This window comes from Scylla paramamosain, chromosome 27 (assembly GCF_035594125.1).
Source record: "Scylla paramamosain isolate STU-SP2022 chromosome 27, ASM3559412v1, whole genome shotgun sequence".
Classification (NCBI taxonomy): Eukaryota; Metazoa; Arthropoda; class Malacostraca; order Decapoda; family Portunidae; genus Scylla; species Scylla paramamosain.
In genome coordinates, this window is record NC_087177.1 from 10289309 (window position 1) to 10306267 (window position 16959).

The window sequence follows — 16959 nt, forward strand, 5'->3', positions numbered from 1 at the left end:
GGGAATCAATAGACACTCTCGGTTAAAGTGCGTGTGTCACCGAGCTCGGTGCGTCGGGGTGACGGCGGAAAACACTTAACAGGAACGTTGTAAATAAGTGGCCTGTTAGATGCGGCCCTGGAGCTCGGGTTTCCATCGAATACAAACAGAGTAAACTTTACGCGGCTGTTGTTTTATGTAACGGGATGTTTGTTTATGTGTGTGTGTGTGTTTGTATTAGTGTGTGTGTGTGTGTGTGTGTGTGTCGTCTATCATCCGGACAAATCTTGTGTACTCCACTATTCGTATATGTTTCTCTCTTTTTTCTTTATTTACACACACACACACACACACACACACACACACACACACACACACACACACACACACACACACACACACACACACACACACACACACACACACACACACAAACAAACAATTCCTTTCAGTTCCCGTCACCTGTCACACAAGGAGGTCAAGACGCTCACCTCTCCCACAGTGGCCGCGTCCCGTTGCCTCCTGTCGCTGTCACCCCGCCTGAAGGAACCGCCCAGTGTGTGTGTGGCTGCATGCTCCACGCGTCTCTCCCCAGCGTCGCCACAGGGGGCTCCCAGGCTTCCCAAGCAAGAGTTGCGGCGGGTGAAGACGCGACACTCTCTACTCTCTCTCCGTCTCCCTCTCTCTCTCCCTCTCCCTCTCCCTCTCTCTCTCCTCGCCTGTGCAGTGCTTTGAGGACCAGTCAGATGCATTACTGGGCATTATGCAGATGAAGTCATTCCTTTCACGACCCAGCCCGGCCAAGGTTCTTGCCAAGGGGATGAGTCTCTCTCTCTCTCTCTCTCTCTCTCTCTCTCTCTCTCTCTCTCTCTCTCTCTCTCTCTCTCTCTCTCTGTCCTTTTTTCTTCCTTTTTCTTTCTTTTTTTCTGTTTTTTTTTTCTTCTTCATTATCCTCATCGTTATTTTCATCTTCATGATCTTACCCTTGTCCTTGTCCTTTTCCTCTTCTTCTTCTTCTTCTTCTTCTTCTTCTTCTTCTTCTTCTTCTTCTTCTTCTTCTTCTTCTTCTTCTTCTTCTTCTTCTTCTTCTTCTTCTTCTTCTTCTTCTTCTTCTTCTTCTTCTTCTTCTTCTTCTTCTTCTTCTTCTTCTTCTTCTTCTTCTTCTTCTTCTTCTTCTTCTTCTTCTTCTTCTTCTTCTTCTTCTTCTTCTTCTCCTCCTCCTCCTCCTCCTCCTCCTCCTCCTCCTCCTCCTCCTCCTCCTCCTCCTCCTCACATAACATCACCTCCTTCCGTCCCCCAACCTCCACCACTGGCCGCTGACTCATTTATCTTAGCCAAAACACCCCATTTTCGCGTAATTTGATCGCTATCTGCCCTGTGCCTTTTTTTTTTTTTGCCTCCATAGCTTTGTCTCTCTCTCTCTCTCTCTCTCTCTCTCTCTCTCTCTCTCTCTCTCTCTCTCTCTCTCTCTCTCTCTCTCTCTCTCTCTCTCTCTCTCTCTCTCTCTCTCTCGCCTCCTGTTTCTGGAAATAAATGTCTCTTTCAGCGATATACATAGATTTTTTTATACACATTATAATCTCTTCATCGGGAATCTCAACGTCTTCACTTCCTCCTTTGTTTCTTTGGCTTTTGTTTTAATATATCCTCGTCAGCCAGATTAATTTAGGCAATAAGTATTAGGAAGCCGCTGCCCCTTCACCACTGCCACCTTCACAAGAGCCTCCCCACCTGACAAATAGAAGGCGCCGCGGGGAAGACGAAGGGAGGACGGATGTTGTGTGGCTACCGATTAGTCACAATGAGCGAATACCAATTATGAAGTGAATACACAACCTAATGATGATGGATGCTTCCGGCACTCACGTCGTTTTCTTTGCCTGTACGTCACCGATTGCCCATGAAAGTGACGAAGGTGATGGATGACTCTATTATCGGCAAGAGGACTGGCGCTCGTCTTTCACGCCTCTCTGCCTTCTCTGTGGTAAGCGTGAGACGAAACTACTACTCGCTGCTACGTGATGGATGAAGAGCGATAATAGGGCGGCGATGAGGTGATGCAGTGACTTCTATGTTATGGGCACCTGGAGGCTGTGGCCGTGGTGATGGCGTTGGTGGTGGCGATGGCCGCGATGATAGCAGCTGTGGGAGTGTTATGGCGCTGCATTGTATTGAATTAGATACCATAGTCGGTGTGCATTCAACTCTTCTCTTGTTTTTTCTTCTCTTTTTTTTTTTCAGAGGTCGGCGGGTAAAAGATGGCGGGCAATGACAGTGATAGCAACCAGCCCCATTCGAGTGTGACGTGTGACGTGTATATCGCTGCCTCACGTTGAAGTAGATACAATAGCTCGCGTGCTTTGAAAACCTCCATTTTTTTCCCCTCTAAGTCTTGATGTTGAATCGCCTTTGGTTGAAATTTAACGGCTTGGTGGATGAGTGGGTAAGGGGTTCTGGTGCAGGTGGAAGGGTGACGGTGAAGGTATCAGGGGCCTTGGTGTACCTTGCTGGTGATGATGATGGTAATGGTAGGGGCGACACTGCGAGTAAGAGGGCTTTTGCTGCGGTTAATAAATCCCAATACTTACCAGAAATTAAGGAGTTTGAAGCCTCATAAATGAAGTTCGATGCTTTTATAGGCGAACGCTTTCTCCCTTTCGCCATCCTTACCCTCATTCTTTTTTTCCCTCTCCTCCCTCCTTCAACAACCCCCCCCCCGTCTCTCTCTCTCTCTCTCTCTCTCCTCTCTCTCTCTCTCTCTCTCTCTCTCTCCTCTCTCTCTCTCTCTCTCTGGTGTTTTTAAAGCGCGTCTAATGAGGGGTGAGAGACAAATGACAAGTGTTGGAGAGGCGGCAGAGGGGAGAAAGGGAGGTGGTGGGTCGTGATAAGCAGATAGTAAGTACGAGTACGTGGGTTCTGGCACGTCACCCACCTCACCCACGCCCTCACCACACCTCGCATCTCTTGCCCTCGAGACTTTTCTGTGCACTTTTCCTTACCTTTCCTTACCTGTGATGAAAGACGACCTCTCCTCATGACGACTTGGAAACTCCTCATCATTAGTCAAGGGGAAATAAACCTAATAATCATATTGAGTCATTACACTGATCATTAAGCTGCACTCCGCAAGTTTCTCCGTCCGGGTAATTAGACACGATCAGTTACGGTAGTGGTGTGAGTAGAGGAGAGAGTCAGTGGGCATATACAAATGACAGTGTTGGCAGTACGTACGAATTTTTCCGTGGTCCAGTGATCGGAATGAGTAACTGTGTGGGCCATGGGGATTTCATTCGCCCTAATTAGTCCCCCCGGCGATGCAATTTAGATAAGGAGGTGAGACAGGTGCGCTAGTCCGGGGAAATCCCTTTAATTGGCACCTTAACTGGGAACGTGTAAAGGACGAGCATTAGGCAAAGGGAGGAAGGCAAAAAGAAAAGGAGGAGGAGTAACCCGTACACTTTTCCGCCTATTTGCTGTCTTGCTTCCTTCTCATACCCAGTGCCCTTTCTCACCACCACCACCACCTCTCTCTCTCTCTCTCTCTCTCTCTCTCTCTCTCTCTCTCTCTCTCTCTCTCTCTCTCTCTCTCTCTCTCTCTCTCTCTCTCTCTCAGGTCACCGTAACCTCTCTTACCCCTATACCTCGCCCCAGGCCGCGGTTGTTCTGTCATCGCTGCTGTGCCGGTGTTTTATCTTGTCTATATATTTACATACTTGCGAGTTTAAATTGTCTCATGTTTGGAAAGTAAGTTTTTTATTTTTTACTTTTTTGCCTCCCAATCGTAGACCACACACGCACACGCACACCACACACACACAACACACACACACACACACACACACCACACACACACACACACACACACACACACACACACACACACACACAGGTACGCGTACACACATTTCTTGCATACGAGTAAGATCTCCTTGAGTGTATGGTCGCCCGTACCAGCGCCAAGTACGTGTAGAATCTTGGGAACGCTCTGGTTTCTGGCAGTACTTGTATAACCTTGCCCCATAGAGAAAGAGAGAGAGAGAGAGAGAGAGAGAGAGAGAGAGAGAGAGAGAGAGAGAGAGAGAGAGAGAGAGAGAGAGGACTGAAGAGAAAAAAGTGAAAATGATAGATAATTGAGGCACACACACACCAAAATAATAATAGTAATGATAATAATAATAATAATAATAATAATAATAATAATAATAATAATAATAATAATAATAATAATAATGAAACAAGGCCATTTTTTTTATCTTGTTGCTGCCAAAACAAGTCCAGATCCATATTGAATGAAAAAGCGCTCTCAGATAAAGAAGAATCATATTCACAAATTTTCTCGTATGTTATGGGAGGGGATTAGCTCGCCACCTAGCTGATCGGGCGAGCGTGAAGTGTCTACGAGCTTCTAAAAACACTTCAACCATTTCAGCATTTTATTTATTTATTTATTTATTTATTTATTTATTTTTTTTTTTATCCCAGACTTCATTAAAGGATTTTATGAAGATTATCATGATTTAGTTTTATTTTCATGGATGATATTTGATGCTATTCTAGACATTATTAGAGAATGTTATGAGATTTACGATGATATAGTTAATTTTGACTTGATTAGAAGATATTGTGAAGTTAATGACATTTTTATTTTATATTTAATTGATCTTTTATGACGTTTACGATGATACTTGATTTTGTTCGACTTCCATAAAGGGTTTGATTAGTTCAAGATATCTTTTTTTCTATACTTCATTAGGATTTCGCTCTGTTTATAATTTCTTTTATTTTGATTATAAACTTCATTAGAAGATTTCGTGAAGTTTACAATGATATAGTTCTTTCTAATGAGTAAATGTTGAAAATCACGGTTAGTTATTGATTTTTTATCTTTATATCTTCATTTGCTCCTTATTGACTAACAGCTGGTGATTGCCTAAGTTCATAAATTGCCTGTAGTAGTGAATGGATTCAGCGCGAAGCCTTGATCCCTGACCCGGTACAATTAATGCCTTTTTTTTTATAGTTATATATTGTTATTTATTTGCGACTTACTGACCCAACTTTGTATTTTGTTCCTTCCAGGTACGTAAGTGTTGGCGGCGACGGCGGTGGTGGTGGTGGGTGATTTAGATGTGACTACAAGCAGCAATCAAAAAGATATATGCCGGCGCAATCTGTTTATTAGATCTTAACGCACTGTAAGTATTACTACTCTATTAACACTTTATGCTCGTTGGTACGAATCTTCCGTGGTTTATTTAGAGTTTCATGATCAGGAGAAATTAGTTTGGTTATCCGATTCTGAATTATATAACAATTAGGTTTATGTTAAAATTTAATTATGTGCATTAATATACTTTTTACTGTGCATTTAGATTTTTTTTTAAGTGAAAAGGTCTGGCCAAGAGCACACGCACACACAAAAGAAAAAAGAAGAAGACTGAAGAAACACTGATTTGCTACTCTCCTTCAAAATGAAATATGGAACAAAAGACATTATTCCAAAGTAGAGTCCAATTAAGTTGCGGAAATGTCCCGTTTCCGCAATCATTCGCCATCTCCTAGCGTTCTATATTCTTCTTCTATGGCGTTATTCCTGGCCACATGGTACTTGTAGCGTCCTATGGGGGATTCCTAACCTGATTCACTTCATTCCACTCTTATCTGCAGCTGCTTGTAGGGGAATATTAAGGGAAGGTAGTCAGCATTTAATCAACGCTAATGGCAGTGGTGGCAGTATTTCTGTGGGACGTATCCCTCTATTACAAATTTATGGACGGTGGTGAAAGCTGAGCTTGGGGGGGGGGGGGGCGGACTTTCATCTCCTCTGTGCGCTGCTCCCCCCTCCAGGCAGACGTGGCCCATCACCTGCTGGTCTCGAAGGGATACAAAAATTTCGGCACGACGGAAAAAACGGAAGCATATATTTAAAGACAATATTTACTTTCACTAATCAAGGGAAGAAAAAAATGGGCACGAAAAAAAAAAAAATGGAACAGCAAGGGCTAACCAGGATGTCTCTGAGCCTTGGACGGGGAGGTCACACAGGCTCCCAAGCGGCAATATGGCGCCTTACACACCACCGCCGCTCTGTTAAGTAGTGTATGTGACATTAACAGACCAGCTCTTGCGTCGTAGTAATTTATTGTCACCTGCAGGAACAGACAGCCAGCCCCCTCACCCTAGCTAGCTACAGCACCCTAGAGCACGCCTACCCGCTACGATAAGGGTGACAAGGCTTAAGTCAGGTGTGTTCCGCCTCCTCTCTACTTAATAGTACGTATGTCCTTATATTTACATATATTAACTTCATCTTCATTCCTCTATCGTGGTTTCAAGCGAATAAACAATGAACGACACGATGAGAAGCGATAGTAAAATGTATGAGACGGGCATTCTGATGCTCGTCCTTCAAGAATGGCGTGTTTGCTGCTTACCATACCTGCTGGATATCTCCACGCACGTCGCTGGCGCCTTGCTGCCTTTCTAAAGTGGTCTTGGTTGTTGCAGTTTTGCGCTCCCCTCGCGGGCAGGTGGGCCTCTGCTGAGAGTGAAGGGAATAAAAACTTATGCTTGTTTTTCTCTCCTCTCTCTCCTCTCTCTCCTCTCTCTCTCTCCTCTCTCTCCTCTCTCTCTCTCTCTCTCTCTCTCCTCTCTCTCTCTTCTCTCCTCTCTCTCTCTCTCTCTCTCTCTCTCTCTCTCTCTCTCTCTCTCTCTCTCTCTCTCTCTCATATCTTTCCAACTCACTTCTTCATTTGTCATCTCTTGTGTACTGCGGGGGACAGTTTGATGTAAAAATTAGAGAGCAAAGATTGCAAGTTCTCTCGAATAAAAAGAAAGAAAGAATTTTACGGTATAGGTTTGAAAGATATATAGAGGGAAAAGTTGTTGCCAGACTGTAATGCCCACAATGAATTACTTCATTATTTCGTGTAGTTGCAAACTGAATGACCTAATTACTCTGTTAAACAACGATGCTACCCTTTAAATGCACATACGTATCCATTACTTTGCGGATTTACAAATATAATACAATTTACTTTTTTTTCCTTACAAATGCAATAGTCTCTTTCATGGACCACAAAGAGCTTAAGACTGTAGGACATCCTGAAGCAAAGGGACAAATTTCTTCTCGCCCGTGGACAGCAGCCGGCACAGGAAGTGTTGCAAAAGGAAGACCCTCGTCGGCAACCTTGGGCAGGCGAGGCAGCTTCCTGTGGCAGCTGTAGGAAAGTGAAGCCTGCATTTTCTTTATGATTTGACCTTCTTTCCCACTCAGCGGCGCCTGTACATCTCGGTGTCTTTGGGAATGTGTTTATTGCATCACCTTGAGCACTTGGCGTGTTGGTATGCATCACTCCTTACCACTACCATGCCATGCCCTCACTTTCTCACAGACCTCCCACTCACACACTCCCTGCTGGCTAGAATCAGAAGTGAAATTAATGTGCAGGAGTTAGTGCTGCCACTACTTGAAATAGTGAGTGGATAGCGTTTATGGCTTACGACTCTCAGAGGTCCTCCGTTAGCCTCCCACGGTGGGGTGATAGAGGCGGCTGGAGGGAACATCAGGTGATAAAGGGGAAACGCGCCGCGCTAACTGGAGGCCCTGGGGTGGGTCATTCTTCAGCCTTCATATATATAGTCTCCAGAGAAGCATGTGCCACACACGCCAAGTTATGGCTTGATTAAGAGTAATTTGGATGCGATACATGGACCAGATATTTGTGTAGAAAGTCATTTTTCCTGCTAGTAAAGAAGTGCATGATAGGAAGCTGAGCACATATTTGTTATAAGCTACTGGACATTATAGGGCACTTGCCCCACCACTTCAAATAACAGAGATTTATATATTAATTCGCAGCAACTATTTATCTCAGCTATCAGTTTCTACCGCTGAGAGTTATTGGGGTTTTCTAAAATGTTTTTATGATTCTACTGATAGTTCAACGAGGATTCCACATCATCAATAGGAAAAAAATAAATAAAACGCTTAAGAGAATCGGACTGGAAATATATATAGTCCTTGAAAACAGACTATATATGAGGTAAATGTTTTAAAACACATCACAATTGTCGTTCTGCACACCGTGTTGGTGGCATAGTGATCAGCTGACAGGGAAGTGAGTGACATCTGAGTAAGGCATCTTGCTTGCTTGATGTACTCATCGCCAGCCTTGTCACTCCCACCGTCACTAGTACCGTCTTTCAGTCACCTCTTTCTGTCACTTATTCACCACTGCCTGTCACATCTCATCCATCACATTCACATTCAGTACTACCAACACAGTCTCCTCCTCACTGTTCTTAGTCACTCACACCTTTTTCTAGTAAATAACTCACTCATCACCATCTTCATTTCCAGGAAAGTGATAATAATAATAACAGTAATAATAATAATAATAATAACAATAATAATAATAATAATAATAATAATAATAATAATAATAATAATAATAATAATAATAATGATAAATATTATGCATATTCATATTGATATTATCATCATCATCATTATCATTATGACGACAGTGAGCGTCACGAGCACTGTACTCCAGAATCTTTTAGTCTGCTTCAATTTGAACTGAGTAATTTCTTTTCTTGATGTTGCCTTTTACCAGAGTTGTATTGCGTGCTCAAGGGAGACCATTTCTTTGAGCTGCATGATGGCGAGGTTATTCTCTCTCTCTCTCTCTCTCTCTCTCTCTCTCTCTCTCTCTCTCTCTCTCTCTCTCTCTCTCTCTCTCTCTCTCTCTCTCTCTCTCTCCTCTCTCTCTCTCTCTCTCTCAGCACCTCACAGTACTGTTACTCGTCAGGGAGATTACCCTGCCTCCTCAGTATACGTCGCCCGGCAGTGTGATGGATGGTCAACATTGTGCTGCTCGTGCTGCTGCCACACAGCTCTCTTCTGTCTCTCTCATCATTGCTACTCTTACTCATGTATTTTTGGATTTACTACTACTTTTCATGCTTTAATACTATACCTCCATATTTTTTACACATTTATTTTATTTTTTCATTAGCATTTTTCCTTCATGTAATTATAAACATCAGGGACTGACACTTGATATTTGTATATCTAAATTATAATCACGAGTTCAAGGCTGCACTTTTTATTGGGTGGTCTCTCGAAGCTTGTGAGTGGATGAGCTGCTGCTTTATAGAGCACCACCTACTGTTTGCCATCATCGCAACCATTGACGCTATCCTTACATATCTGCTAACTACACTTTCTCGATGACAAATGGCTTCACAGCAGTGCCAGGATTGCCGCGCTAGATTCATTGCGCTTAGATCTTGTCTCCCTGGGCTGTTAATGTGAAGTTATTAATGTCTGCAACCCGGAAAAGCGTTAGTGCTCTTAATATCTTAAGAGGGACACGAACTTGGAATTAGAACCTAAGAACATTCAATACGTGATAACTTGCTCTGTGCTCGTGTGCCGGCGCCGGTGGGCTCTTGTCTTGATGTACATGTCTGTATTTTAGTCTTCCCAGCTTTGATGGGAAAAGTACTATGCTCCCCCTAACTAATTTGAAGGGAGGTGGTTGAGAAACGTTGGTTGCATGAAAGTTGCCGCCCGCATCCCTTTCACCCTGCGCCCCGAGCCACCCACTCTCCGCAGCCCACGGCGCTCTAGTGCATGCCGAGGATCGCTCCAGAAGAGTCGGTGGTTTGCTGGCCCACTTGGAGGAGCTTGCAGAAAGCGACGGTGTGTAGTGCTGTTCTTGTGGTGCCGTGTGTGCGGCCGAGGCACGTCTTCCTCGTTAGTAGTAACCAGACGGATGTGCACGGTGGCCTGCGCTTATCTGAAGGTTTGCTATAAAGGATTGAGGTTTTTCTTCTTGTTCTTCTCTGCTTTCCTCGCGTCATTACACAGGTTTCTCCTGAAGCTTTAAGTAAACATATTGGACTGTATTTTACTTGTGTCCTCTTAAAAGTTTTATTTCTTTGCTACTGATCGCTTAGGTGCGACTGAAGGACGCCCTTGAATGCTCCTTGCTTTGTTTTCTTTGTGAACATTTTTTTCCCAACAATATTAATGTTGCGCTAAGACAGGTTGCTGCGTCAATGTAAAAATGTATTTTGCTGTTGGTGCCATTTAAGGTTTGAAAAAAAATAATAAAAAAGTTAAATATTTAATCAAAAGACTCAGTGAAAATAGGATTTGTTTCAAGAAAATATGACTGACTTGAAATGCTAAGGTCTATTTAGTCTATTTAGTCTATTGTAGAAGGCAGTTTGGTGACTGTAAGGATTGTTGTTTCACAAAGAAAGGAATTTTGTGTAGTTTTATTACTGGAGTATGTGAGCGTCCTGAAGTCCGGTGTCTTCAAGGTGACTGTGAAGTATTCTTAAGCACTTTATAATGCTGGCTAGAAATATTCATATCATATGTCACACACACACACACACACACACACACACACACACACACACACACACACACACACACACACACACATACACACCACACACACACACACCTGTTCGCCTCGACTTATGTAAGTGTTTTGACAAATGTTCCATCTAACTGAAGTTTAGTGTGCACTTCACAACACTGGCGTAGGAGACGAAGATTTCTTGTGGCTTTGTTGCTTATTACAAGACCACGTTGTGTCGAATAAACTCTCTGGGATATCCCTGTAAGATGCCGATTCCTCAAGCGTGGTGTGCTTTATTTTTCCTCCTCCTAAACTTTCTCCTTTCTTCCCATCAACAGATGGCACGGCACTGACTTGTAATAAACTTCTCTTGCAATCATTAGTGCCCAACACGGAGATTGGCAGCGTTTCATAAGAGTCATATCTTACAAGTCATCCTGAATGGTACTAATGCCAGCTGGAAGAATACTCTTTTGCTAATATACTCTTATGTCGACAATTGTAAAGCTTTGCTCTGTGGCAGAAACAACTCTGTTAATGTCCATGCGATTAATGACACTTATTTAACTTCCCTCCATCACCTCCCCACCTGGAAAAGAATGAAAGACCTTAGCGTCCACGGACCAGCAGACAGCATGCAAGCGTCACTTTGTGGCCATTCACATCCACCTTTATCACTCATAACTGTCACCGTTTTAACAATTTACAAATCCTTAATGAGAACTCAGCTCGAATACACATGACCGCTTTACGATCTTTAATATGTATGAACTTGTGTGAAAAACTAAACACAAGGCAGGTCAAGCAGGCCAAAGACAAAAAACAAATTCAGGAAAAATGGCCCGCTGGTTGTCTCCACCCCCCGCAAAATAAGAATATCCAAGAAAGAAAAAAAATATTTCAAGTTTGGAGGCGCTTTTAAACTTCTTGATTAAACATTTTCCTTATTGTTAAATGTTTGAAGTTTTCATCAGGACTATTATAAAAAGACTACTGAAGTGATTAATTAGGTTCTCTTGGGTGTTTTCTTATCCTCTTAAGGACCAAACTTTATGCAATGGGGAAATTAAACAAATTATTAGTTTTTTTTTCTTTATTTGGGCCAAAATAATCATAATATGTATAAAAGTTGTAATATTCAATTCCTATATAGTAATATTTGGTATGTGACAAATATGACCCATTGGTCCATTTGTCCAAATAACTAGTTCAGTAAAATAAATATGAAATACATAATTATATGCAGAACTGAAAGATGTCCAACTCTACTGCCTAAGACAATAATAGCCTTGCCGAACGCTGGATTTATTGTGTGTGGAACAGAAGATAGCAGTTACTTTTCTTGTTCAGGCACAAATGAACTTGACACTTTGAACATTTTATTGTTGCTTTGTTCTTGCAACCTGGGTGCTTCCATCTCTGACGTTCAGAAGGGATGGGCCAGTGTCCAACACTGTCCATCCGAATATCCTTTGCTGGGGTTGGGGCGACACGACCCTTCTTTTTCTTGGCCAAGAGTTTCTTCTCGACATCAGAGCTACTCCTACGTGATTTTGTTCTTGTTGTATCCTTCTTGCACTTGAGAAGACCTTCTGCAACTTCTGCTCTAAAATCTAACAAATCCATCTGCTTTTTAGGGGGGATTTCAAGGCTTCTCCCATCCCGCCTATAGAGTAGCCAACAATTGACTGTCACCATATCCAGAAAATGAAAGAAAAATCTCATGTAATACTTCTTTGACTTGAGCTTAGTTCGATAGTATGACACAAGACCATCTAGTAGGTCCACGCCTCCCATGAACTCCAGCACAACATTAGGACATGCCACATCAATGAATTGTTTCTCTTTCTTGCTCCATCTCTCTGCTACACCAGGCGGATCTCCAGCAGCATATGTTGATATAAATGTTACACATTTAGTGTCACACCACTTCAGAACATCGACTTCTATACCTTCCACAGTAGCACTTTTCTCATCATAGGTGCCACGTCCAAGTTTCTTCATTCTTTTGTCATCAATGAGCCTGCAGCCCTTTAGTCTATTCTGTCTGACTGTTCCTAATGTGTATATCCCCTTTTTGTGTAACTCAATCACAGGTCAAGCGAGGAGAACCAATTGTCAAAGAAAAGAAGGTGTGACATGTTGACTTGAACTATACTGGTTAGTCTTAGTACAATATTTCAGCTTGCGCCTAAGTCTGGCTCATTGGGTGCGGGCTCTATTTTGCCTGTGTATATTTCAAAATTATGTACCAGGCCATTTGTATCACAAAGTACAAAAATCTTGTAGCCCCATTTGTTAGTTTTTTTTGGATTATACTGCTTTAGGCCTGATCTTCCCTTGAATGGTACAATTTGTTCGTCGATACACAACATTTGTTGTTGTGGAATGGCCTGGAACTTGTGGAGCAGTTTATCTACTATAGGTCTTATTTTAAAAAGCTTGTCCCTTGTCTCATCTGTAGGTGCAGGCATGTTTGAATTGTCATTGAAGTGTATGTATTTCTTGATCTCTTCCCATCTATTCCTTGAAAACACCTCAGCTATTTGTTGCACCCAACTCGATTTCTTCCAGTACATGCGGGTTCTAGGTAAATGGAAAATGGTTGAATACAATACTGTGCCAATGAACTGCTCTAATTCTTCAACTGTGAGATTTAGAGAACTTCCTCGCTCCTGAGTAGCATACAAATTTGATTCATCAACGATCATTTGCAGTAGATCGTCATCAAAGAAATGTTTGAAATACTCCAGTGGTGTTTTTATTGTTGTAGCGTCGGGCAATTTCCCCTTCCACTCAGGAACTTCCGTACTCTTTTGTCCAACCTCTACACTCTTCCAGATTATGTGTCTTTCTTTTCTGCCCCTTTTAGATGGCTGTGGATCATCCCTATTAGCACTGGTTGCATCATTTTCTGTAAATAAAATACATGTAAGTGAATGTAAACTACCCAAAATTCTTATCATTATCACTAGAATCCTCATCTACACTCTCATATGGCAGTTCTTGTGCAATAACACTCCTTCCTCCTTTGGTATGGGAGTAAAATCTGCTAGGCTCCATTTCGTCTGAAATTAGTGCAATTGTACAAATAATTGTTTCACACAAGAGGTGTGTGCCATATTTGACCCAGACAAATATTTACCACTCATTGCCCAAAGACCCAAATATGACCCACAGTAAACATTTATTCCATACACACATTGTTTACTTCCTATAAAGGTGAATATGCATTCCTAAGAACCAGTAACTGTTCAAAACAATAAAAATATAGTCTAATGACAGGCATATGTAGTCTAAAAAACATTACAGGTAAGAGAACTGCAGGAGCAAACTTACGTGTTTCCACCACCGGATGAGCCGCCCTCTGTTTACATCTAGTAGTTACATAAGCGTCCAGTAAATGGCAGTGATGTTAGAAAACGGGAGCCGAGTGTGTGCCACATGTGTCCCACTGGTCTCTAGCTCCAAAACTTATAGTTTAAAGCAATTGCAGCCTTAAATATGGTATGTGACAAATATGGCACATTGGGCCAGAAGAGGTTATTGATGATACAGAATCTGCTAAACAATCATTAGCATCAAGAATCCCAATAACCTCTAGTAGAGTTTGTTAAAAATAGTCGGAATAAGACACTGAAATGTTTAAAAACTTTGTACTTTTAAACTTTATACTTGTTGGGAGCTTTAGTTATTTATATATTGTACAAATACCCTTTCCTTCGCCATTAGTATCTTAGCATTACTCTTGGCATTGCAAACAACGAGATCCACAGCCGCCCCTTCGTTCCCTGTACTACACGCAAACATTCCCCTCGGGGTGTTAACCTTGCTATAATACCTATGCGTCCAAATAGCTCCTTCACTGCTCCCAATCACACGTGTCCTAAATCAAGCCTTTGTGTTACCAGACCTCCCTGACAACTCATTCGCTGGCTGTGGCTCTATGTATCTTACGACACTGCGGGCGATGCTTACGAATAGACTGCTCGAGCTGTTACCGACAATTACCAGGTCTATCAAGCGAAGTGGTCTTTCGTAGGACTTTAATTGGGCCCGCGATGTAATAGATGACATGCGCGCGAACACTTATGCGCACGCACACACACACACACACACACACACACACACACACACACACACACACACACTGTAGTAGTTTTGCAAATGTTATTCCAAGGATGCGGGAGGAAATAGCCCACTAGAAAGTAAGTTGTTATTGCATGAAAACTTAACGCACTTTACGTACAAAAACTCCCCAGCCACCAAAGAACAACCATTACCCTTCCCTGGCCAATGCAAGTCACGGCGACATGCTCCCTCACAACACTACATATAGGAAAAAGAAATCGTCTACTCAAAGATCATTTTAGACGAGACATGAGACAGCTGACCCCCCTCCTCCCCCTTCCACACACACACACACACATACACACACACACACACACACACAGTTGAACAGTGCCCTTAAATAATAACAACAACGCCATTCAATCAGTGACTTATTCGAATGGAAGTTATTTGGCTATACATTTTTAGCAGCGCTTTTGCACGCTCTATTGGGTAACCTTCACGATGGCATTATGCACACGAGAACACGCCAGATGTTTGGATGTGAATGATAGAGAAAACCTTCACCGGTTCCTACCTTTGCCTTCCCCTCTCTCCCGTTTTTTTTCTCTTCTTTTTTTTCTTTGCGACAGTTCATATTAAACTAACCAAATTCATATAAAACTAAGCAAGACTAATATAACCAAGAGCGCGATGTTTCTCCATTACGTTCAGTAGAAATTCACTCACGTACAGTGTATATTTAGCATAGAACACGTCACTTAGGATTCTGACGGAGTAATGACTGACGGGCGGGGATGGGACAGGTAGATGAACTGATGAATATTTACGTGACGGGAAGAAGGACACCAGGAGGGAAAATTCTCAGGGAGTAGGAAGAAAATATAAAGAGAACGAAAAGGAGGGTGGAGGACGAGAGAAAGGAGAAAGAGAAAAGAAAGAGGAGGGAAAGAAGGAGTAGGAGGAAGAGGAGGAGGAATAGGAGGAACAAGAAGAATACTAATGAAGAACAAGCAAAAGTACTCCCATTCCTCATCACGATATAACTTGTGGTTCAAAGTAAGACTATTTATTGTAAAGTAAGAGGTGTTAAATATCAGATAGTGAAGACGAAAGGAAAAGAATGATGAAGAAGAGGAGGAAGAACAAGGAAAGGAAAAGAAATTAGGTCTCACTTTTCCTTTACTTATCTTTTTTTTTATTATAATTCGATTTACACTTGCCTCTTGAGCTTCACACACACACACACACACACACACACACACACACACACACACACACACACACACACACACACACACACACACACACACACACACATTTTGCCAACACCCGAGCTGCGAGAAGAATACTAATGTCAAGGCGTGACGTTCTAAGAGGCATAAAAACTCCCATCGTAATCCGCAGAGTAGACAACCAGAAAATTGCCATAAAAAAAGAAACCCGAGAAAAGAGTGGCCAAATTTTCACATAATCCCCAGTGTGATGCAAACAATAATCCCTTTGGTGAGACTCACACACACCCGACAAAGGACTTCGAGGCATCACAAGTGCAGAGGAATCATGACGAGCGGGAACTGAATGCACCCAGCGGACAAGTTTTCAAACAAACTTAGTGACTTGCATCGCTCATTCAGGGAGATGCAGACCATTCACGGCCAGACAGCAGCAGTTTTCAAGATGCCTGGTCCCTGTGTGGTGGGAGAGGATGGGAGGTGTTTGTGTGTGTGTGTGTGTGTGTGTGTGTGTGTGTGTGTGTGTGTGTGCTCGCGTGTGTGTGTGCTCCCCGTATCCCTATCGCTGACCCCTCTCTCACCTCTCTCTCACCTCTCACTACACCGCGACCTCCACCCTCATACCCTCCAGTCACTCGAGGGAAAGGCGAGAGGCTGCGGATTGAAAGCGTATTGTTGTCTGCTCAGATCTAAAGATTTACTATGGCATTAACACACACACACACACACACACACACACACACACACACACACACACAGCACTCTTCTTCTTCCTACATCAAAGTAAACATACATTTAGCGCAAAGAAATCATTGTATACTAAATTAATGAACGGTAGTAGAGATATTTTTGCTCTGTAATGAAAGTGGACAGTGTTAAGGGGGAGAGGAAACGCCAGGTATGAAGGAAGTGAACTTGATCGATCAGGTAAATAATTAGCGCCGGACAGGAAAGCAGCAGGTTTGGGGGACACGGGGGCAAATTGTGTAGATAATGAATGATTGGGATGATGATAAATGGAGTTAGTGGAAGGAAACGACTGTGGTGAGGAATGTAGAAAAGACAAAAAATATTGGGTTTTGTGTGATAATAGAAAAGTTTGATTTGCAGGTTTTTACGTGTGTGTGTGTGTGTGTGTGTGTGTGTGTGTGTGTGTGTGTGTGTGTGTGTGTGTGTGTGTGTGTGTGTGTTTGTCTGTGTTTGTCTGTCTGTCTGTCTGTCTGTCTGTCCGCTGTCTGTCTGTCTGTCTGTCTGTCTGTCTGTCTGTCTGTCTGTCTGTCTGTCTCTCTCTC

General features: G+C 42.6%; 1 long non-coding RNA gene across 1 annotated transcript; it reads right to left on the minus strand.

The window, feature by feature from the left end:
• Positions 1 to 11439: 11439 nt before the first annotated feature.
• Positions 11440 to 13822, minus strand: LOC135114194 (uncharacterized). Its single transcript, XR_010275431.1, has 2 exons — positions 13701 to 13822; positions 11440 to 13275 (listed from the first exon to the last, which is right to left on the minus strand). It is a non-coding gene; the product is annotated as an uncharacterized LOC135114194 (long non-coding RNA).
• Between the last annotated feature and the right edge of the window lie 3137 nt (positions 13823 to 16959).